The sequence below is a fragment of the Talpa occidentalis genome, unplaced genomic scaffold (assembly GCF_014898055.3).
Source record: "Talpa occidentalis isolate TD23 unplaced genomic scaffold, MPIMG_talOcc4v2.1 talOcc4.13, whole genome shotgun sequence".
In the NCBI taxonomy this organism is placed as follows: Eukaryota; Metazoa; Chordata; class Mammalia; order Eulipotyphla; family Talpidae; genus Talpa; species Talpa occidentalis.
Genome location: NW_023601322.1, coordinates 48,422,678 through 48,444,018, shown reverse-complemented (window position 1 = coordinate 48,444,018; position 21,341 = coordinate 48,422,678). Strand labels below are relative to the sequence as shown.

The following is a 21,341-nucleotide window of genomic DNA, read 5'->3' as shown; positions in this document are numbered from 1 at the left end:
CTCCCCGGCCACCGGAGGAGGGTCCCACATGGCGCGCAGACCTCTCCTGCCGCCCGCTGCTCCCCTCAGCAGTGTACTTCGGTCCTTCTGCCTACTCTGGCTCTGGTGAATTCTTTCACCCTCCCGCGCTTCTGACTGTACCCAGTGCATGTATAAACAAAACAAACAAACAAACAAATAAATAAATAAAAACATGCCTCTATTAAAAAAAAAATCTAAAAAAAAAAAAAAAAAAAAAAAAAAAAAAAGAAAAACGACATAAGAATTATATAAAATAAATAATATAAATAAATTATATAATAAATTATATTAAAAATTATATAAAATTATAAAAAAATATATAAAAATTATATAAAATTATATAAAATTATAAAAAATTATATAAAATAAATTATATAAAATAAAATATATTTGTAGGGTAAGGTAAAAAGTATCAGTCTTTTCTACCCTCCCGTCATTAGGATAGATGACAGAACACTGGGGTCCTGAATGCATGCCTGATGGCGGGCACCTGGAGTAGGGTGTGGGCCTAGGTAGATGGGATTCACCTGGGCTGAGACTGGGCTTTTAAGAATGGCGTCACGGGGACGCCAGCAGAAGCAGAGAAGCCGAGAGAAGAGAAGCCAAGAACAAAGCAGAAGCAGAGAGAACATGAGAGAAGGCTGGAGAGCCCAGAGTGAAGACTTGCTGGGGGCTGGGAGGCCTGCCAGCCTCCCGGCACCCCGGCACCCCTGCCTGCTGTGTACATGGTAAATCCCAATAAAAGACCTGCAAAAGCCACTGAGGGCTCCAGGACTCCTCCTTTACCCGGTCTGCCTCAGTTACAAGCTTGCCCGGTGAGTTATGGTGGCAAATGAGCAAACAGGTCACAAAGCCCATGTGTGGGGAGCAGGAATAAGCCTTGATTATGAGGCCGCGGGGGATACACAGGTAGCAACAGTGGCAGCGCCCAGCAGCCCTGGGGCACCAGACAGCAGTGGTCCCAGCCGGGTAAGAGACCATGAGGGGGTCCTCCCATACCCTAGGAGCCATATAGCGGCAGGATGGAACAGAGCAGGATTTCTATGACCTGATCAGGCAGGGTAAAGGACTCGTCCTGGAGACCTAAGTGGATTTTTCAGGCTTTTATTGGGATTTACCAGGTACACGGTAGGCAGGGGTGCCGGGCAGGCCTCCCAGCCCCCGGCGAGTCCTCAGTCTTTCTGGGCACTTGGGCATTCTCTCGTGCCCTCTGCTTCTCTCTCTTCTAGTTTCTTCTGCTGTTCTCTGCTGGCGTCCCTACTGCAAGTGCCCGCCATCAGGCATGCATGCAGATCCATCATCACTGCTAATGGCGGGAGGGCAGAAAAGGCTGATACCTTTTATTTACCCTACAATGAATTATAGACTAAGCTGGCACAGGGCCAAATTTACAGAAGTAGCATGCCAACTATTATCAAGGTTACATATTATTTACTTCTCTCGCACATGAACACTCCATCATAAGGCTACATGTTCTCTACTAGGCCACCTGTGAAAGAAGGTCATGTGTGGGGGAAGGGTCTGAGACACTGACCCTATGTTTTCCCATGGACCGTACACGGGGATTATAATTGATATAGAGTCACAGGCCAGTTGCTCTCTTTACTTTTCCAGATTCGTGTCCTAAAGTGTCAGCTCGCATTATTTTTTTATTTAATATTGTAGGGGCAGGAATGACAATCTAACCTCTACTTTCTAGCTGTGAAGTCTCAGGATAGTCATTTCATTGTTCAAGACTTTGTTTTTATCTAAAAAATGAGAATAATTTTTTGACCTCTTTCACTAGTAGTTATAAAGCTCAAATGAGACCGAGGATGTCAGAGTGTTAGTATAACTTATTTTAAGCTTCAAAGACTAGGGTGTAGTTAATACTTTACACCATTTCTCCCGGAAGGGATGGGATATATACCGCCCATACGAAATCCCTGAACAGCCAAGTGCTTACTAGTATGGGTGCAGTGTCATCGGTACCCTTAAATGAAAGTTTCCTTGGGATTATGTGCGGCTTAGGTTTTTTTTTTTTTTTTTGGCATTCAATACACAACTCTTTTTTTGTAAGCTACTTTTTAAATTTATTTTTTAAAAATTTTTATTTATTTATACAAGCACTGGGCACAGTCAGAACAGTCAGAAGCACGGGATGGTGAGAGAATCCACCAGAGCCAGAGCCGAGAGCAGAGCAGGCAGACTGACGAAGTACACTGCTGAGGGGAGCAGCTGGCGGCAGGAGAGGTCTGCGCGCCATGTGGGACCCTGGCCTGGCGGCCGGGGATGGAACCAGTGCTGCAGAGGCTGCAGGCAGCTTCACAGCTCAGCGCTCAACCGCTGCGCCGCCGGGGAGGCCCTAATACAAAACTCTTAAACAAGAAGAGGATGGTCTATTAATGACTAATCTTTGGGAGCAATTATAGGAGCAAGGACACATTTTTCAACTCTAGATCCACTTGAGTAAAGCCTGAGGGGCCAGAGCATCCTATTTATATCCAGAAGAGATAAGCCCTGGACTTCTGAAAAGAAAGTTACAGCTCTCTGTCTGGGTCCAGAGTGTGGTGTCTGATGAAGGATCCTGTGGCCTCCATAGTAAATAAACCAAGGTGTAAATAAACCAAGGAGTTTGAACCCCAAGGGGGACTCCAGCCTGTTGCATCTTGGATGCCAAACTTTTTCTGGGAACAGTGCCCTGTTTCCTGGATCGGTCCAGGCAGCCTGCTATTCTCAGAACTACGTCCGCTGTCAGATCCTGTCTGAAGACTGTGAGCCATAATGAGATCTTTCCTTCATGAGAAGATTCTTTGCCTAAAGCACACACAGTTGCCTGGACTTTGGATGCCAACAGGGGACTTGTTTTATCTGCTCTTTCAGCCTCATCTTTAACTTGCGGGATGGCAGCTCTGCCTGCTAGGTGCTGCCTCTCAGATCTGCCGGCAATGGGATCCATTTCCCCTCTTCCCTCCTTTTCCTGTAGCCTGCCCGTCACATTTCACCTCCTGAGCCAAGCTGCTTCCAAATCCCAGACCGGAAGTGGCTTACCCTGTTCCTTCCACAAGCTTATTTTGCTCTTACACTCAGAAACTCAGTGGAAATTGGAGGTTTGATTGTTTGGAGGGACAGTGCAAGCAGTGGGGAGAGGGGGCCGCTGGAGGATCAGGGTTTGGCACACTCTCTCCTTTCTTTAGGAATCCCATAAGGGCAACACCCCAAAGAGAGTGAGCAGGGTCAGAGGTCTGCCTTCACTGGAGGGGCTTCAGCTGACACTGTGAGAATCAACTCTGTCCTGTACGGTGGTTTTGCAGACGTTAAGATTTTAGTTGTGCCCTTTGTCCCCAACATACCATGCCAATAATTTAACCCAAGATTTAAAAGTTTCAAATGCAATGTAATGCTTTATCTGTCAATGTCATCAATTTAGCATATTTTTAATAATAAATGTATTCATTCATACATATTATTGCAGCCTATACATTATAGGCATGGAAGTTGAAGAATAAACAAAAGAGGAGATTTTGGTAAAATTATATTAGGAGAAACAAATATAATTTGGTTTTTTTTTCATACATCCCCTCTCAGAGATGCTTCTGGAGACAATGGCATATATTAAAGGATTGTGCTCAGGCCTGTGATCTACTCCAGCCCTTGGTCTCTTGGGATGGTGGTGCCATTCATGAATCACTTCTGCCACACTCATCACATCATTACTCGGAAGGAGCAGAATGAGGGTGAGAAATAGATGAGATGTCGAGATGTGATGGAGTGAGAATTAGGGGGCACTTGGTGTCACAGTTATTCTAAATATAGTTAATAAACAAAGTCATGACATATCATGCAAGACTTCTACTGGAAACTCTTGAAAATACTAATACTCTGTTCTGCTATAAAGTTGAATTGGTCTTTTTTTTTTTTTTTTTTAACAAACCTTGCTTTCTGGAAGAGATCTTCCAGCAAACTAAATTTAAACCTGCAGCAAATTCTTGCCTAATACAATATAACATTCCTTTCCTGCAAAAGGGAATAAAATGATGCAGTCCATGAGTAGATAGAAAGTGAATTGAAGTTTGGTGTTCACATGAACTACAAATAAAGTCATAAAGTTAATGTGTGGTGAGAGACCGGCCTGGCCTTTATGACAACATGTAAGAAAATGCACCAATAACACATTTATTCAAAGGATAAACTATTTTATCTGCCTAAGGCTCATCTGGCTGTCACCATGAAATGCATATTTATTAAGGAAATAAAATAAAGGCATTTAAAATCCACTAAAGGAAAGAGCTTAAATATATATGATGGCAAAAATATGATAATGGATGATGAGATGGACTAGATTTTTTAAATAACAGGATAAATCACATCCTTCAGGATGTGATTGTGTTAGGAATTGGTTTTTGGCATCTTATGCACAGTTCTTCTTAAGTCAAGATGTGAAGTCACTAAAGTTAGAGATGACCGGGCCTCCCCAGTGGCGCAGTGGTTGAGCGCTGAGTTGCAAAGCCTCTGCTGTGCCGGTTCGATCCAGGGCTGCTCCCCAGCCACTGGAGGAGGGTCCCGCATGGCGCGCGGACCTCTCCTGCCGCCCGCTGCTCCCCTCAGCAGTGTTACTTCGGTCCTTCTGCCTGCTCTGCTCCCTGCTCTGGCTCTGGTGAATTCTCTCACCCTCCCGCACTTCTGACTGTACCCAGTGCTTGTGTAAATAAATAAATAAATTTAAAAAAAAGTTAGAGATGATCAATTTTTTGAAATGGAATCTACAGCTATTTCTGAAGAAGCTTGACCCACCGGTTAGCAAACTTTTGTCATTGCCTATGTACTCAGATTGGTGCTCCAGCTGGATGATGTGTTAGAATTTCTGGATGCAGACACCTTGCTAGCCAGCCACAGGTCACTGTCCTCTCTCACACCACCTGTGGCACTGCTCCAAGCCACTTATGTGGTTCACCAGGCACAAGTGCCATCACAGAGAGACAGGGGCGCAAAACTCAATGAGCACTGATGTATTCTGGAACAAGGGGCTAAGACTCCTCAGGCAATGCCCTGTGTTCTTCTGTGCTTCCTTTCTAGGAGCAGCTACTAGCTCTTGAGGGTATCCAGGCACTAGAAGTGGTGGTCCAGGCATCCTGGAACTGGCCCTGCTGAACATGGGTAGGAGCACAGTCAGCAGGGTCTTGTTTCTCAGAATTTCACCACTTAAAAGTCTTTCTTTGACTCCCCAAAAGTCAAATATGTTCTCTTTTCCTGAGACAATGGGTTACTCTATCATGGACACAGGGACCAAGTTTTGGAAGCAGGGACGGCTTTCATAGGTCATATGTCTCTGGGCAATGGACTGAATAGACCAAATCAGGTTTCAAATAGTGTAGAATCTGCAATCAGCTGGCGCTTCCCTGCATAAGGGAAGAACCAGTAGGGAAATCAGTAGGGGGGAAAAAAAAGGTTGATAGGAGCAGAATAATACTGTGATCCCAACGCCTACACCATTATGGGTACCGACCATAAAAATATGATGCTAAATTAATGACATTGACAGATAAGGCGTAACAGTTCATTTGCATCTTTTAAATCTTGAATTATTGGCATGGTATGTTGGGGGCAAAGGGCACAAAGAAAATCTTAACATCGCTTTGAATACGCTCTTCTTCCTCATTCACTGAATCCAGTACGGCCTCCAGGACCCACTGAGTCTCCCTGAGAACTGTCTCTTTTCCATTCCCCACCACTTGCCCTAATTCAGGCCTTTGCTACAAAATGGTCTCTGTGCCTTTACTCTCTTCCTGTCCCCAGTACTGCCACAAACAGGTCATTCCTAGGTTCAAGACCTCCAAAATTCCCTGTCACCTAGTAGGATCAGTGTAAGGGCAGGACTGGGCACAGTGCAGGTTTTCTAGAAACCTTAGGGTTTCTTCGGTCTGCAGTCGCTCCAACATTCGGCCTTTATAGCCACCAATGCAACACGCAGACCCCTGCACTCAGGCCAACCCACTGCACAAGCACATGGGTCGGGGATCCAAACTCTACATGAGGCCTCTTTCGGGTCCCCTCTTCAGCTTGGGCTCCACCCCAAACCACGTTCCCCACCCGTCCCTCAAGGACAGGTTCCTCAACTCCTCACCCTCACTCGAGAATGAGCAGGGCATCACCCACAGGTGATTTTACGAGACTCACAGGGCTTCAGCATACTCAGGCTGCTTAACAGCCACTCAGGGCTTCCCAAACTTAGCATCAGCACCAACTTTTGCCTTCTCAGTTGGCTTTTCTCCTCTGCCTGGCTGCTGGGCATACACAGGCTGCTTTTGGCCACCAAGGCCTACTGGCCACCCCCAGATTCCCATCTCTTGGGGTTTACAAACAAAACTGTTCCACCCCCAGGGTCCCAAAACATAGCAACCTGCAAGGTCCTCCGCCTTCTGGTGGGATTGTCAGTCCAAGTTCATCAGTCCATGTCCATCAGTCGAAGTCCATTGGCCTCTCCCTGCATCAGCACTGGTGAGCTCGGAATCATGGTCCTCTTTTCCTGATGATTCCTCTGCCTCAGGGGTCATTGGCTGGTCCTCTCGGGCGTCTCCTCCTCCAGCTGAGGTCTCGTCCCGCAGCTCCCGGACAGTGTCCACCTTCTGTGCCACCATGGCACCTCCAGCGTTGTCACAGGCTCACACAGTCTGTTACTCCTTAGTCCCTCCAGGTCTTCAGAGGACTCCATACCCGTCTGCATGGATCATTTTGTCAACTTATGCCAATTGTAAGGGCAGGACTGGGCACAGTGCAGGTTTTCTAGGATCCAGCAGACCGGGTAAAGGAGGAATCAGAGTCCTCAGTGGCTTTTTGCAGGTCTTTTATTGGGATTACCAGGTACATGGCAGGCAGAGGCGCTGGGGGGCTGGGAGGTTGGCAGGCCTCCCAGCCCCCAGCAAGTCTTTACTCTATCTTTGCTCTCCTGCCTTCTCTCTGCTTCTCTGCTCTTAGCTTCTCTTTCAGCTTCTTTCTCTGCTTCTTTCTCGGCTTCTTGGCTTCTGCTGGCATCTCCGTGATGCCGACCTTAAAAGCCCAGTCTCAGCCCAGGTGAATCCCATCTACTTAGGCCCACACCCTACTCCAGGTGCCCGCCATCAGGCATGCATTCAGGACCGCAAGGATCCATCATCTATCCTGATGGAGAGAGGGCAGAAAAGCCTGACATTTTCTTTGCCCTAGAATCAGGTATTCAAGGCTCATGCACACCTCCCTGCCTTATTTTCTTTTGGCCTTGTTTCCCATGCTTTCCCAGACCCAGACTAAGCCCCCCACATATGCATTTCTGAACAGGAGGGAGTGCCCTCTGAACATGCCTCTCTTCCCTCCCTCCTCACCCACCTCCTCAGACTGTTGAAATCTTGGAGGCTGGAAGAAAACCTTCCATCTGGGAGGACTTCTCCCGACGTAGCAGTGACACTTCCCTGTTCATCTATCTTCTCCACTGTTGTTTACCTCACATCAGTGAGAGCATCTTTAGAGCCTAAAGAGTAGATGATGCTGCTCTCTCAGAGATTCAAGGAAAACCAGCACCCAGGCCTGTGGCCATATGTGGGTTGATCTGGGAGCTTTGGAGGGTGGAATGCCCGTATCTTCTCCACCATCACGACTCAGTAGCTGCTCATGAAAACTTGTCTGTACTATCAAATCAGCCTCAAGGGAATGCTAATAAAAAACTCTTGTGAGGAAAAAACTTAGTTCTATCCTATTGTTTTTTTCCTTCACCTGTGAATCATCTTTACTTTTACATGGAATGTTTTGCTTCTGGTCACAAAATGTATGGGGGCTGTAGGGTAAGGAAAAAGTATTAGGCTTTTCTGCCCTCCCCCCATTAGGATAGATGAGGGAACCCTGTGGTCCTGAATGCATGCCTGATGGCGGGCACCTGGAGTGGGTACACCTGGGGTGAGAGAATGAGTTTATAAGGGTGGCATCACGGGGACGCCAGCAGAAGCCAAGAACTAACGGAAGCAGAGAGAAGAAGAAAAGCAGAGAGAACGCCAGAGAGAGCCCAGATAGAGTGAGGATTTGCTGGGGGCTGGGAGGGCCTGCCAGCCTCCCGGCCCCCCAGCACCCCTGCCTGCCATATGCCTGGTAAATCTAAATAAAAGACCTGCAAAAGCCACTGAGGACTCTGACTCCTTTACCTGGTCTGCTGGATCAGAAAACCTGCTCAAGTGCTCATTCCTGACCCTACAGGGGCTTTTTGGCTTTCTCAAACCAAGTACTTCTTTGTGACATCAGGTGGATGTTCTACAATTTGAATCAATTCTGGCACTATCCTCAGAGTCAGCATCAGATCTCACAGGGTAAGTGCTCAGTCCCATAAGACTGCCCTCCCACCCCACTTCAGCCATTAATCACAAGCTCAGGTTGTCACCTGTGCTTCTTACCAACTGGCTGTAGTTGGAGGGTCTCATGGTAGCTTTCAATTAATTTGCAACAGTGGCTCACAGAAATCTGGGAAATGCTTACCATTTAGCAGTTTATTAAAGGATGTGATCAAGGATACAGATGACTAGTCAGGTGAAGAGATACAAGGGTTAGGTTTGGGAAGGTCCGGAGCACAGAAGCTTCTGGAGTTGGGGTGTGTCAATTCCTGGTATATGGATGTTTACTAACCTGGAAGCTCTCTGAATCCCCTACTATTGCGATTTTATAGAGGCTTCCTCATGTAGACATGACCAGTTATTACTTCCATTTCTATCCCTCTCCTCTCTCCAGAGGATGAGCAGTGGGACTGAAAATTCCAAGCTTCTAATAATGAATGCTCCTTTGGTGACAATCCCCATCCATCAGCCCATTGAGAGGCACCTCTTGAGAACAAAATATGCTCCTTGTACTCTTATTGCTTAGAAATTTACAAGATTTTCATAACCTTTGTGCCAGGAACTGGGGATAGAGAACAACATACATATTTTCTATTATTCCATAAGCACAAGATAGTTTGCAGGTGCCTGTGGGCACAAGACACAATTGGTCTAGAAACTGCCAACCTTAGCCCCAGTGGTACTTAGCTACTCCACACTGACCTGGTTATTCATTTTTCTGCTTTTACTTGCCATTTACAATAATCAAATTATTATTTCTATAATAGACCCTATTGCTGCCAGGATGCTTCCTCTTCCTTCCTGAAAAGAGCATCGAGTGTTTGTTCTGTTCTGGTATTTTAAGTCAATCCTTCTCAGCCATGTGTTTTGCATTGGACTCTCCCCATGTTCAAATCCAGGGGCCAATTATTATATTCCTGTGCCCCAGGTAGGGTGGCTAAGATGTAGTTCAGGGAGGAGCCCAGTATGTTGTGAGGTTCATAGAATCTCAAGGCCACCTCTGGGAATCCCGGTACCTAGATGTTCTATCCCTCAACTCAGTTGTGGGAGGACAGGAGGTTTGGACCTGCTCTTACCATGAGGGTTGTTTGGAATTATGCTGGAGGGTCACCAACAGCCCGAGGAGGTGTATACAACTATTGGATATATTGCTCAGAGATGGATTTTTCAGGCATTATCTGAGTTCTAGATCAAGCTATGCCTGAAACTAGCACTGTCCTTGATTTCTTCCATTATGTGAATAAAATACCGACTTGCTTGATCAGTAAGTCAGTTAGACCAAAGTAGTTTTCTAATACTTGCAACCAAAAGAATCCTGAGGTTTCCCTCTAATAGCCACAATCATTAGTATTTCTCTTTATTATCTCATTTTCCAAAAGATTAATCACCACACTTAGATTTTTCTGCCTTAATTTCCACTTCAGTGTGCTATGCTCCTTTTGATGTGGCTGCTCCACGTGCATTTCTCCATCTATAAAGTTATTCATCCCTCAATCCAAAGACCCTTTCAAATGAGTCCTTTAGTTGGAACTTTTATATATCAAGAATATATCCCAGGGCCTCCCTGGTGGCCTGCAGTGACAGGATGGGATGCAGCAGGATCTCTATGACCCAAGCCGACCAGGATAAAGGAACAGAGCCTTCAGTGGCTTTTTAGGTTTTTATCGGGATTTTACCGAGTACATAGCAGGCAGGGTTCCTGGGGTACCGGGAGGCTGGCAGGCCTCCCAGCCCCCAGCAAATCTTCACTCTTTTTGGGCTCTCTGGTGTTCTCTTACTTGTTCCCCTTCTGGTAGTTCTCTTTCGCTCTGCTGGTGTTTCCGTGATGCTGCCCTTATAAGCCCAGTTTCAGCCCAGGTGTATCCCACCTACATAAGCCCACACCCTACTCCAGGTGCCCGCCATCAGATAGGCATTCAGGACCACAGGTTTCCATCATCAATCCTAATGGCGGGAGGGCAGAAAAGCCTGATGCCTTTCATTTAACCTACATGGCCTAATGGTTAAGTCTCAGCGCTACCATTGCAATGGCTCACCGCAATGGCCTGACTTGGATCCCTGGCCATATATGGATCCCTATACCATATACGGTACAGCAGACCTCTCCTGTCTTGCCTGCTGCTCCCCTTAGCAGTGTTTTTCAGTCTACCTATTCTGCTCCCCACTCTTTCTCTGGTGAATCCTCTCACCATCTGCACCTCTGGCCTACACCCCAGTTCTTCTACAGAAAAATAAACAACATCTTAAAGAAAAGAATAAATCCCAGTTTTATAAAGTGGCAATTTTTCCAGAGATATCTTTAAAGAACCTATCAACTGAGAAAAATTGAGAGAATAATATCACTGAAAAAACCCCAGGCCTACCACAATGTTTATCAGGTGTACACTCGTTTATCTACCTAAATTCACTATAAGACTTTAGAAATCCTCTGTCCACCCTGCCTAAGGTCCCCCAATCCTAAGCCATGGGGTTGGGCACATGACCCAGGACAGCCAATCAGAATAGAACATTTCCTTGGTCACAGTGATTGGTTCAGAGGTGAACACATGATTCAAAGAGGTCCCTTCAGTGTATGCACTATTTACTATTATAAATACTGGGATTGCACACTAAAGCTACATATGCTATAGTTGCTCATTACCCTACCCCCTCAGATTCATTAAAAAAAGGTTATATACAGTAGAAGGAAAAGAGGCCGATGGGTAAACGCAGGAGAAAGAGAGAGAGAGAGAGAGAGAGAGAGAGAGAGAGAGAGAGAGGAATTGAGATGGAGCCTGAGCCTGTGCATCTAGCTAAGACCATTACACTCTTCGACATTTTGATTGCATGAATCAGTGAATTTCCCCCTCTATCTAAACTATTTTAAATTGATTTTCTGTCACTCGCAACTGAAAGATTTTTTTACAAGTAAATATGCCTCTCCTTCCACTTAGGATAAAGTGTTCTAGGGCTGACAATTGTTTGCATCTTCTTCCCTGATTGTGCCTGACAAGTTGCTGGTGTGTGGTGAATATTCAGAAACAGCAACAACTGTTCCTTAACCATATGCCAAGTCACATTGTGGAAATAACTAAATATTTGGGGACACATACTTAAAAAAAAAGATATTTCTAGAAGAAAGAGTTCCTTTTAAGATAGCAGAACATTATTTGGTTTCCATAGCAGTCTCTTTTATTTCTGTTTGAATTTTAAAAAGCATTTTTTTCTTGGAGAAAAAAAAAATTAAGAAAAAAATTTGTTTCTTGTATCAAAAAGCACATATAGCAAAAGAAAAACTAGATTAATTTTATAACATCAAAATTCACATATTTGTATATCAAAGGATACTATCAAGAAAATGAAGACAAACTTCAGAATGAGAAAATATTTGCAAATTGTAGGGTAAGTGATTATCAGGTTTTTCTGCACTCCCGCCATTAGGATTAATTTGGATCTCTGAAGTCCTATGTGCATGCCTGATGGCGGATACCTGGAGTAGGGTGTGGGCATGTATAGGTGGGCATCAGCCCATAGGTGGGCTGGGAAGTGGGCTAATAAGGGCGGTGTCAAGGGGACACCAGAGGAACAGAACCAGTAGAAGAAGAGAGAAGAGTGAGACCACGAGAGAACCCTAGAGAGCACAGAAAGAGTGAAGACTTGCTGAGGTCTGGGGGGCCTGGCAGCCTCCTGGCCCCCCAGCACCTCTGCCTGCAATGTACCTGGTAAACTCAATAAAGGCCCAAAAAAACCACCAAGGGCTCCTGGACTCCTCCTTCACCCATCTGCTCGAATCATAGAGATCCTGCCTTGTGCCCTTCCTGCCACTACAATTGGTGTAAGTCGGCATGATGATTTGATGCAGACAGGTATGGAGCCCTCTGAAGACCACAGGAGGGGCTGAGGAGTAGCAGACTGTGTTTGCCTATGACAATGCTGGATGTGCCATGGCAGCACAGGTGGTGACCAAAGTCCAGGAGCTGCAGGATGAGCTAAAGACGCTGCAGGAGCACAGGAGGTGGACAAGGTCTAGGAGCTGCAGGATGCGACCTGGAGTGGAGGAGGGGACAGCCCAAGAGGACCAGCCCACAACCCCTGAGGCAGCAGAATCATAGAACCACAATTCAGAGCTCACCCACTCTGATACAGGAAAAAAAATGATGGACTGACAATCCCACCAGAAGATGGAGGAACTTTGGCAGGTTGATGTTATGTTTTTGGGACCCTGGAGGTGGATGGTATTGTTTGTAAACCCCAGGATATGAATATCAAGGCATGGTCGGTGGGCCTTGGTGCCCAAAAGCAGCCCTGTGTACTGCCCAATAATCCTAGGGCCACAGCCCAGAGAGGCAATGGCCAGAGTAGAGGAAGGGGCAGGCATGAGAAGAGCACAAGATTGGCTAGGGGAGGAAGCCCTCACCAAGTTCTCTGCAGCCAGGCAGAGGAGATGTATCTAAAAAACCAACTTAGATAAGGCAAAGGCTGGTGCTGAGACTGGGAAGCCCTGAGCAGCTGTTAAGCAGCCTAAGTATGTTGAAGAAGGCCAGTGAGTCTCTTAAAATCACCTGTGGGTGATGCCCTGCTCATTCTTGAGTGAGGGTGAGGAGCTGAGGAACCCATCCTTGGGGGACGGGTGGGGAACGTGGCTTGGGGTGGAGCCCAAGCCGAAGGGGGGACCCAAGAGAGGCCACATGTGGAGTTTGGATCCCCGACCCATGTTCTTGTGCATTGGGTTGGCCTGAGTGCAGGGGTCTGCATGTCGCACTGGTGGCTATGAAAGCTGAGGGTTGGAATGACTGCAGACAAAAACTCCTGAGGGTTGGGAGATTACCCCCAAAGAGTACAGAATCGCCAATCCAAGAGTGAGTGCATCCTGGGGGTGGATGCGGTGTGTAGCTTGTGGCCGAGACCACAGCCGGAGAAGGCCGGGAAGCCTGACGGCTCCTGGCATGTGATGGCAGATGCCTGAGTGTTTCCTTCCCTCGTATGAGCAGTGCCTTCGGCAGCAGACATGATGGATCATCTACTGGTGCCAATAATCTTGTCTTTTGCCACTAGGTTGGTGCCCTACCTGGGCTTAGTTGTATTTTGTTGTATGCAGTTGTATTCTGTTATAAACCGTATGGCAGATCAGAAGGCAATCCTGAAGGGGACATTTGTAATCACTTTGTGGCCTATTATGAGCTCACCACTTTTGCTGCATTTTGAGCCCTCTGATGCCTTTGCTGGCAAAGCACGTGTGGTACTTGAGACCTGGAAGGCCAGGATACAATACTATCCTCGGACACAAAATTGGCATGTATTTTGCCAGATGGGAGGGAAAGCTCATTGCTGGTACCAACAACTTCTTTATTTTTTCGCCCCTAGGAGAATTGAACTTGTATATAGACTATATGGCAGAAAACCCTGAGGGGATGGATTGCAGGGTGATTGTCAGGCTTTTCTGCCTTCCCGCAATTAGGATTGTTGATGGATCCCTGTAGTCCTACGTGCATGCCTGATGGCAGACACCTAGAGTGGGGTGTGGGCATGCACACATCCCTGCCTGCACTGTACTTGGTAAACTCAATAAAAGCCTGAAAAAGCCACGGAGGGCTCCAGGACTCTCTTTTACCCGTCTGCATAGGGTCATAGAGAACCTGCTCTGTACCCTCTGGCCACTACACAAATTATATATTACACACACACACACACACACACACACATATATTACATATATATATAAAACTATATATCCAACAATGTATCCACATTCAGAATATATAAAGGATTCCTAAAACTCAACAATAAAAAAACCCACCTCATTGAAATATGGACTAAGGACTTGAATACATGTTTCTCCAAAGAAGGTATATGATGTCATCTGAAAGAAAGCTCCCCACTAATCTTTAAGAAATAAAACCAAAAGCACAACAAGATATTATTTCATACCCATTAGGATGGCTATTTAAAAAGCAAAAACAAATATCAAAACAGAAAATGGCAAGGGCTAGGGATGATGTGGAGAAAGTGCCTTGCTGGTGTGAAATTGCATTGCCGTGGAAAACAGTATGGAGGCTCCTCAATAATTGTCATAAAACCCAGCAATTCTACTATATGTGTACTCAGAATGGAACAATTATTTTGACAGCAATGTTCAAAAAAGCATTATTCACAGTAACAGAAAGGTGAAAGCAACCCAAGTATACACAGTTAAATGAATGGATAAGCAACATGTGGTATATCCATGAAGTAGAATATTATTCAGCCTTTAAAAAAGGAAAATCTGACATATCCTACAATAGGCATAAACATTATGGTAAGTTACACAAGCCAGATACAAAAGGAAAAATATTGTATGTTTCCTCTCACATGAGGTACCTGGAGACATCACGGTTATAGAAACAGTGTAATAATGGCTCTAGGGACTGGGGTGGGGGTGCTGAGAGAATGGGGAATTATAGTTTATTGTATAGTTTCACTTTGGGAAGATGAAAAAATTCTGGAGATGAATGGTTGCACAACATTGTGAATGTACTTAATGCCACCGAAGTGTACATTTTAAAATGGCGAATTGTACGTCATGTGTATTTTATTACAATAAGAAAGGCAATGTTGTCAAGGGAAATCTACAGGGCAGAGTGTGAGGGCAGGGATTACCAATCACGGGTCATGAGGATTTTACTGGCATTGACAAAAATGTTCCAAAACTGACTTGTGGGGATAATTGCACAACTTGGCAAATTTCCTGAAAAGCGCTGAATCGTATGATTGAAATGAGTAAATTAAATGATTTGCAAAATATGCTTCAATAAGCTTGTAAAAAATCAGCAATGTTTCTAGAACTATTTCTCAGAAGAATCATAGGCTATTAAGAGTTCCTCAAAAAAGGATTTCTACAGTCAACTGTGCTTCGGAAACACTGTCGGTGTTTCCCATTGAGCCTTTTACACAGAAGAGAAGGTCTGAAAAAGCATACAGTAAAGAAACCAACTTAACCTACTCTCTCTAGAATGACCCAAATGCTTTTAACAGTCTCTCTCTCCCTCCCCGGAGTTCTTAATTACATCTCTCTACGATGTTCTATGGAACACTTTAGCAAATGCTAATCCAAAATTTAGCTGAAATCACTTCAATTGGCAGGCAGCTGCTTAAGACCATTTGAATTGTTCGTCTGGGTCCCTGAGGTCGTTTCCCTGGCATCAGAGTCCATATAACCCGAGGGGATTATGCAGCAAGTGCGCAGAAGGAAGGCTGCCCAAATGCTCCACCAGATTGAGTCTGTATGTAATTTGTGGACGTTTATGAGTCACCGCACTCCACAGGGATGAGAAAACAGGGACGGCATGCCTGTGTGTCGCGATTTCTCTTTGACGCACTGGCTGATCAGCAACAGTCCAAGGTAAAATCTTAGCTAAAAATTTCCAGAGGTCCTATACAGCTAACGAGGATGTAAAGAGCATTTATTAAGTACCCACTGCATGCCAGGCACAGCACTGATCCCTAAATGTCATATAACCCTCTCTGCAGGCCCTGTGCAAGGTACTCCTCTGATGTTTTGCTGGTGAGGACACTCGTGCAATGGCCCTCTGATGACCTTGGGGCCCACAGCCAGGCCTGGGTTCAAATCTAGCCTCTGTTTTCCTGGTGACACCACACAGTGAACACTGGCCAAATGCAACCCAAGGAAGTCACAGATAGTGGAAAATAAGATTAAAAAAAAAAAAAAGGCTGACTTCACAGGCCATAATTTGGTGGAAGAGCCCAGGTAATGATATGGGTGACACACCCTATTACACAGTAGTCATCATGATTCATGAGCAGCTTGTGGAGCAAAGGACAGGAGAAGGGCAGGAGTGTGCAGCCCACAGCCGGGGAGAGGCCCATGAGAGGAGGCCTTCTCTGCTAGGGGCCTACAGGGACATGTCTGAGCGAGAGCAAGTCCCACAGTGAGTCTGGACATAAGCAGGAAGAGCTGGTGAAACAACCAAGGTCCTTATCTGTCGTGCTCAGCAAGTCAGAGACTAGAATTCCCAGGAGAATCAAAGAGGCCAGAGAGGAAAGCAGGCCAGACTGACGTCAATATGTAAACAGACTGGCAGTCTTTCAGCCAAGCCAGGGACAGGGTGGGGTTTCCTGCTTTGTCCCCTGGTCAGCCCAGCGGCCTTGCTGCCCTGTTGAGGGAGGAGGTCAGTCCCTGCTTATCCTTTCTCCAGGACACTGCCTAGAAGGTGATCACCTCGACCCAGGCAACTCTCATGACTTCTGATGGCTGAAATTACTGGGCTTTGACCCCCTCCTTACTGGTGATCCCTGTACATACACCAGCCTGGGATTAGAGCTGGACTCCCGGGAAACTTTCCAGGTGGTCAAGCTGTTATATCACCAGCTTGAAATGCTCCATGAATAATATAGCCGCTTGGACATCATATAAGCTGCCTGGTTTAATGCCAGGGTCCAAACAGTTCTGAAGTATCACTGCTCCATTCTAACAGCAACCTGTGATGCAGAAGATGAGGACACATAGAAGTTAAGCTGCACTCAGAGGTGTCTGAGTCTCAGAGCTTTTAAGTACATGAATGAGCCCAGACCTCTGCATGCAAAACCTGTGTTCTCAGCCACTGACAAAGGTCTAATAAAGCTATATTTTATTTGGTCAAGAAGTTGACACAAGACTGAGGCACCTTAACCTAAGCCCCACCCCTGCCTTAAGAAGTGTCATCTAGTTTTCCATATCTGTATCTGCCTTGATCACTGCTGACACAGTGCTTGTCTCATGGGATACCCAGCCCAGCCTAGCTGACTTGTACAGGTCTGTGGCCACTTCGCACTGTCCACTTGCTAGATGTCACTTGTTCCCAGTGGGCTGGAAGAGCTTCTAACCACTGAAGCTGTCTTGGTACCAGGGAGACATAGTCCCACCTAGAGCTGGTCTAGTCTCTAGTCTCCTTTCCTTGTTCCTTCCTCCAGCACGGGCTCTTGGAGGATCCCCCTCCTGCACCACGCATGGAGTTGTCTATACATCAATGGACAATTTTGAGGGTCTTTTAAAAAACATATATATTATATGTATATACACACCTATCCTTTGTTGTTGCATTTTTCTTACTGGAAAAGTAACACAATGTGCATTTTTAAAAAGGGGACAAGAATGATAAACACAGAAAGAAAGTTAAATATTATCTTAACTACCACCAATGAGCAAAACCTAAGGCTACAATTTGACCCCTCGGCTGAAGAGGTGAGCACATGATGACCCGGGCAAGGTCACCCATGGCTGAGCCGGGAACCTCAGAAACAGCAGCAGGAGGCCTTGCCCACAGGGCCACGGGGAGGAAGGTGAAGAGGTGAGGAGGGCCAGAGGGTTTTGTAAGTTGGGCTAAGAGACTGTGATCATCCAGAGGAGAATGGGAATCTGAGGAGGGATTTGAGTAGGAACACCTGCTTTGACCTGAATCCTCTTCTACAAGATCATTCTGGATACTCTGGAGGTGTAACCGGAGCCAAATGGTTAAATTGCTTTCAGACCCTAAAGCGTGCACATACATAAAAACAACTTATCTAACTTTCTCTTTATGCTTTCACAGACAGCGGAACCTGAACTTTATCAGCAGATGACGCAGGCTGAGCAGAGCAGAAGCAGCTCACCTCATGCTGAGCTCCACGGCCACTAGACCCAGCAAACAGCAAATGGGAAAAATGGGGCCCGGAGGTGTGGGACCATCAAAAGAAACCCAAAACTCAGTTATGTGGGAGAAAAAGCCTCTTCCTATTCTTCATGTATGAACTGACTGCCCCATGACTAGCCCATGAACTTCAGTCCAGTCTGCATTATCTTTGCTCCTCCTAACCTGCTTTTCAGCCAATAACATTTAACTCCTTGGTTCTCAACATTAGTCTCCAAAACCTATATAAACTTTTCCTCTCTCTTTGTCTCCTTACCAACCAACTCACAACAAAGCTTTTTTGCTTCCCTCAAAATCCCAGAATAATGTGCTCTGTGTACCCTGGGGAGCGAGCTCATTGCTTGGTAACAAAAGGGCAAAAGGGAAGGGGGGCTGATCAGGAAAGCGGTCTCGGGGAGAAGAAGGTGGGCCAGGGGCAAGTGGACGGGCGGGATGGGCTTTGGAAGCTCAAACCTACTAATGATCATCGAAATGATGTAGAAGAGAGAGAAGGACACTGACATCAAGGAATATAAGCTTGAATTTAAGCAACTGTGTTACTGAGGTAGGAAAAGTCAGGAGAGGATGGGATAATGTTTAGAATGACACTTCTAACTAGTCCAGGAAAATGAAGAATTGCTGTGGATTTAATTTTATCGAAGAAATTTTTTTTTTTTTTTAAAGATTTATTTATTTATTTATACAAGCACTGGGTAGAGTCAGAAGCGCGGGAGGGTGAGAGAATTCACCAGAGCCAGAGCAGGGAACAGAACAGGCAGACTGACGAAATACACTGCTGAGGGGAGCAGCGGGCGAGGCAGGAGAGGTCTGTCACAGGAGAGGTCTGTCGCGCCATGTGGGACCCTCGCGCCATGTGGGACCCTGGCCGGGTAACCAACCAGCTCTGCAGAGGCTGCAGGCAACTTTGCAGCCCAGCGCTCAACCCCTGCGCCACCAGGGGAGGCCCTCATTGAAGAACATTTGTGACCCAATCTTGAAGTGAGTTCTCTACCTTCTCTTTCTCCCCTTATGTTTGTGGCATTTATCACATCCTTTTACTGATATCATTTTAGGATATGCTTCATATAGTCCTGCAATATTTTTTAATTTCTTAAGGGTAGGTGTGTTTAGTTTCTCTTAAGTCTTCATATTAACTAATACAAATAGAAGGCACTCAATAAATAGCCTTTATTATATATGTTAAATACACGTCACATAACTCAGATTTTACAGGTGGAATATAAATGTGATTTTATAGTAATGCCAGAAGAGTCAGGAGCAGTGAACTCACACTAATCCAAGCCAACAAACTTCTAGACACATTTTCATACATTAACTCAATGGTCCTACATAAGAAGGATTTCACACTATCTTACTAAATAAAGGACATATAACCTGCCATGGTCACAGAGGACTAAGGGCTAAAGGCAGAATGACAAGCCAACTGTCCAACTCCAAAAATTCTATTTTCTGACTACATTATTCATTATTCATTATTCAAGCTGCACATAGATCATCCACTCTATGTGACTATTAAAATTATTTTATGTATATTTGGTAGCAGGGATTCAGGGGCAAGTGTGCATCTCTTCAAGCCATTTAAAAAACTGTACCTATACTTTCCACTTACAATGAATTCAGCAGTCAGAAAAATTCCTTTCTACACTAGTTTTCTGTTGCAGGTGTAACAAATTTCCACACACCTACTGAATTAAAATAACATATTTATTCTTACAGTTTTGAGGTCAGAAGTGCAAAAGTTAAAATCAAGGTGTTAGCAGGACTGTTTCTTCTGGAGGCTCTTTGGGCAAGTCCATTTCCTTGCCTTTTCCAGTGTCTAGAGGCCACGTGTAGTCTTTGACCCATTGCTCCACCTTCAAAGCATCTTCCAGTCTCTCTCTGCCTCTGATCTCCTCTTTCTTTGTCAATGTCCTCCCACTCTGATCCCTTGTCTTGCTCTGATAAGGACCCTATCATTACATTGGGCCCCCTTGGGTCATCTAAAGTAGTTTCTGCATTTCAAGACCCTTAATTTAACCCTATGTGCAAAATCCCTTTTGACATCTAAGTTTCAGGTACCAGATTAGGATATAGCTATCTTGGGGTACCATTGTTCTGCCTACTATATCTTATAAGAAAATCTTTTGAAATCCAAAATGTTATTTTAAGTCAAAATTTAATATCACCATTTCCCCATCTCTTGAAAATTTTAATCTCACTCCTTATAAGTAAACTCTCTTAAATCTTATGTTTTTTTTTCAGTAGTCTCCCATGCATATCCAAGCATGTTGCTATTTTTACCACACGATAGCAAATGATACTCATTCTTCTTCAAGTTAAAAATATTTAATGTATTTAGGGATATTTTCTATATCACCACATATAGACCTATCTTACACGTTTTCTACCAAAATTTTATAGTGGTAAAGTACTTATAACATAAAAGTTACCATTTTAATCATTTTGAGTGTATAGTTCAGTTATATTAAGTACATTCATAATGTTGTAATGATTCAGAATCACCACTCTCTATCTTCATTATTCTTGATCTTATAAAATCAAAATTCTACATATTAAACTATTACTCAGCTCCTCTCTTTCCAGCCTTAGGCAACCACCATTTTACTTTCTGTCTCTATGATTTTGAAGACTCCAAGGAGCCTGTCTAAGTGGTATGATACAGTTTTTGTCTTTTTGTGACTGCATTATTCCACTCAGCATAATGTTCTTATTTCATCCATATTGCAAAATTTCCTCTTCTTCAAAAGCAAAATAATCTTCATTGTCTTTATAGATACTATATCTTGCTTATCCATCCAGTTGTCAAAGTGCACAAGGATTACTTTCACATTTCATTTTGTTGTGAATAAAGTTGCCATGAATATGAGTGAACAAATATCTCTTCAAAACACTGCTTTGGATTATTTTGGGTATAGACCCAGAAGTGAAATTTCTGCATCATATGCTAATTTTATCTTTAATTCTTGAGGAACTGCCTTGTTGTTTTCCATAGCAGCTGTATCATTTTATACCCCTCACCAACAGTGTGTGTTTTTAATTTCTCCACATCATCACCAACACTTGTTATTTTACGGGGTGTTTTTTAGAGTAGCATCCTAGTGGGTGCAGGGTGGTACATTGTAGTTTGAATCTGCATTTTCTTAATAATTAGTGATGTTAAACATATTTTTGTGTGCTTATTGAACATCTATAATATGTAGACACTGAAAAGCATGCTCAGACTACTAAGTCACAAAGGAATTTCTTCATGACATATGAAGGAAAAAATATCACATGCAGAATTGACAATATAATCTTAATTTTGTGTGTATGGGATGTAGTGTGCATGTGATGTGGAGCATACAACACC

General features: G+C 44.6%; 1 long non-coding RNA gene across 1 annotated transcript; it reads left to right on the top strand.

Moving 5' to 3' along the window:
- The first annotated feature begins 952 nt into the window (after positions 1 to 952).
- Positions 953 to 18,274, top strand: LOC119243824 (uncharacterized). Its single transcript, XR_005124840.2, has 3 exons — positions 953 to 990; positions 3,589 to 3,737; positions 17,894 to 18,274. It is a non-coding gene; the product is annotated as an uncharacterized LOC119243824 (long non-coding RNA).
- Positions 18,275 to 21,341: the final 3,067 nt, after the last annotated feature.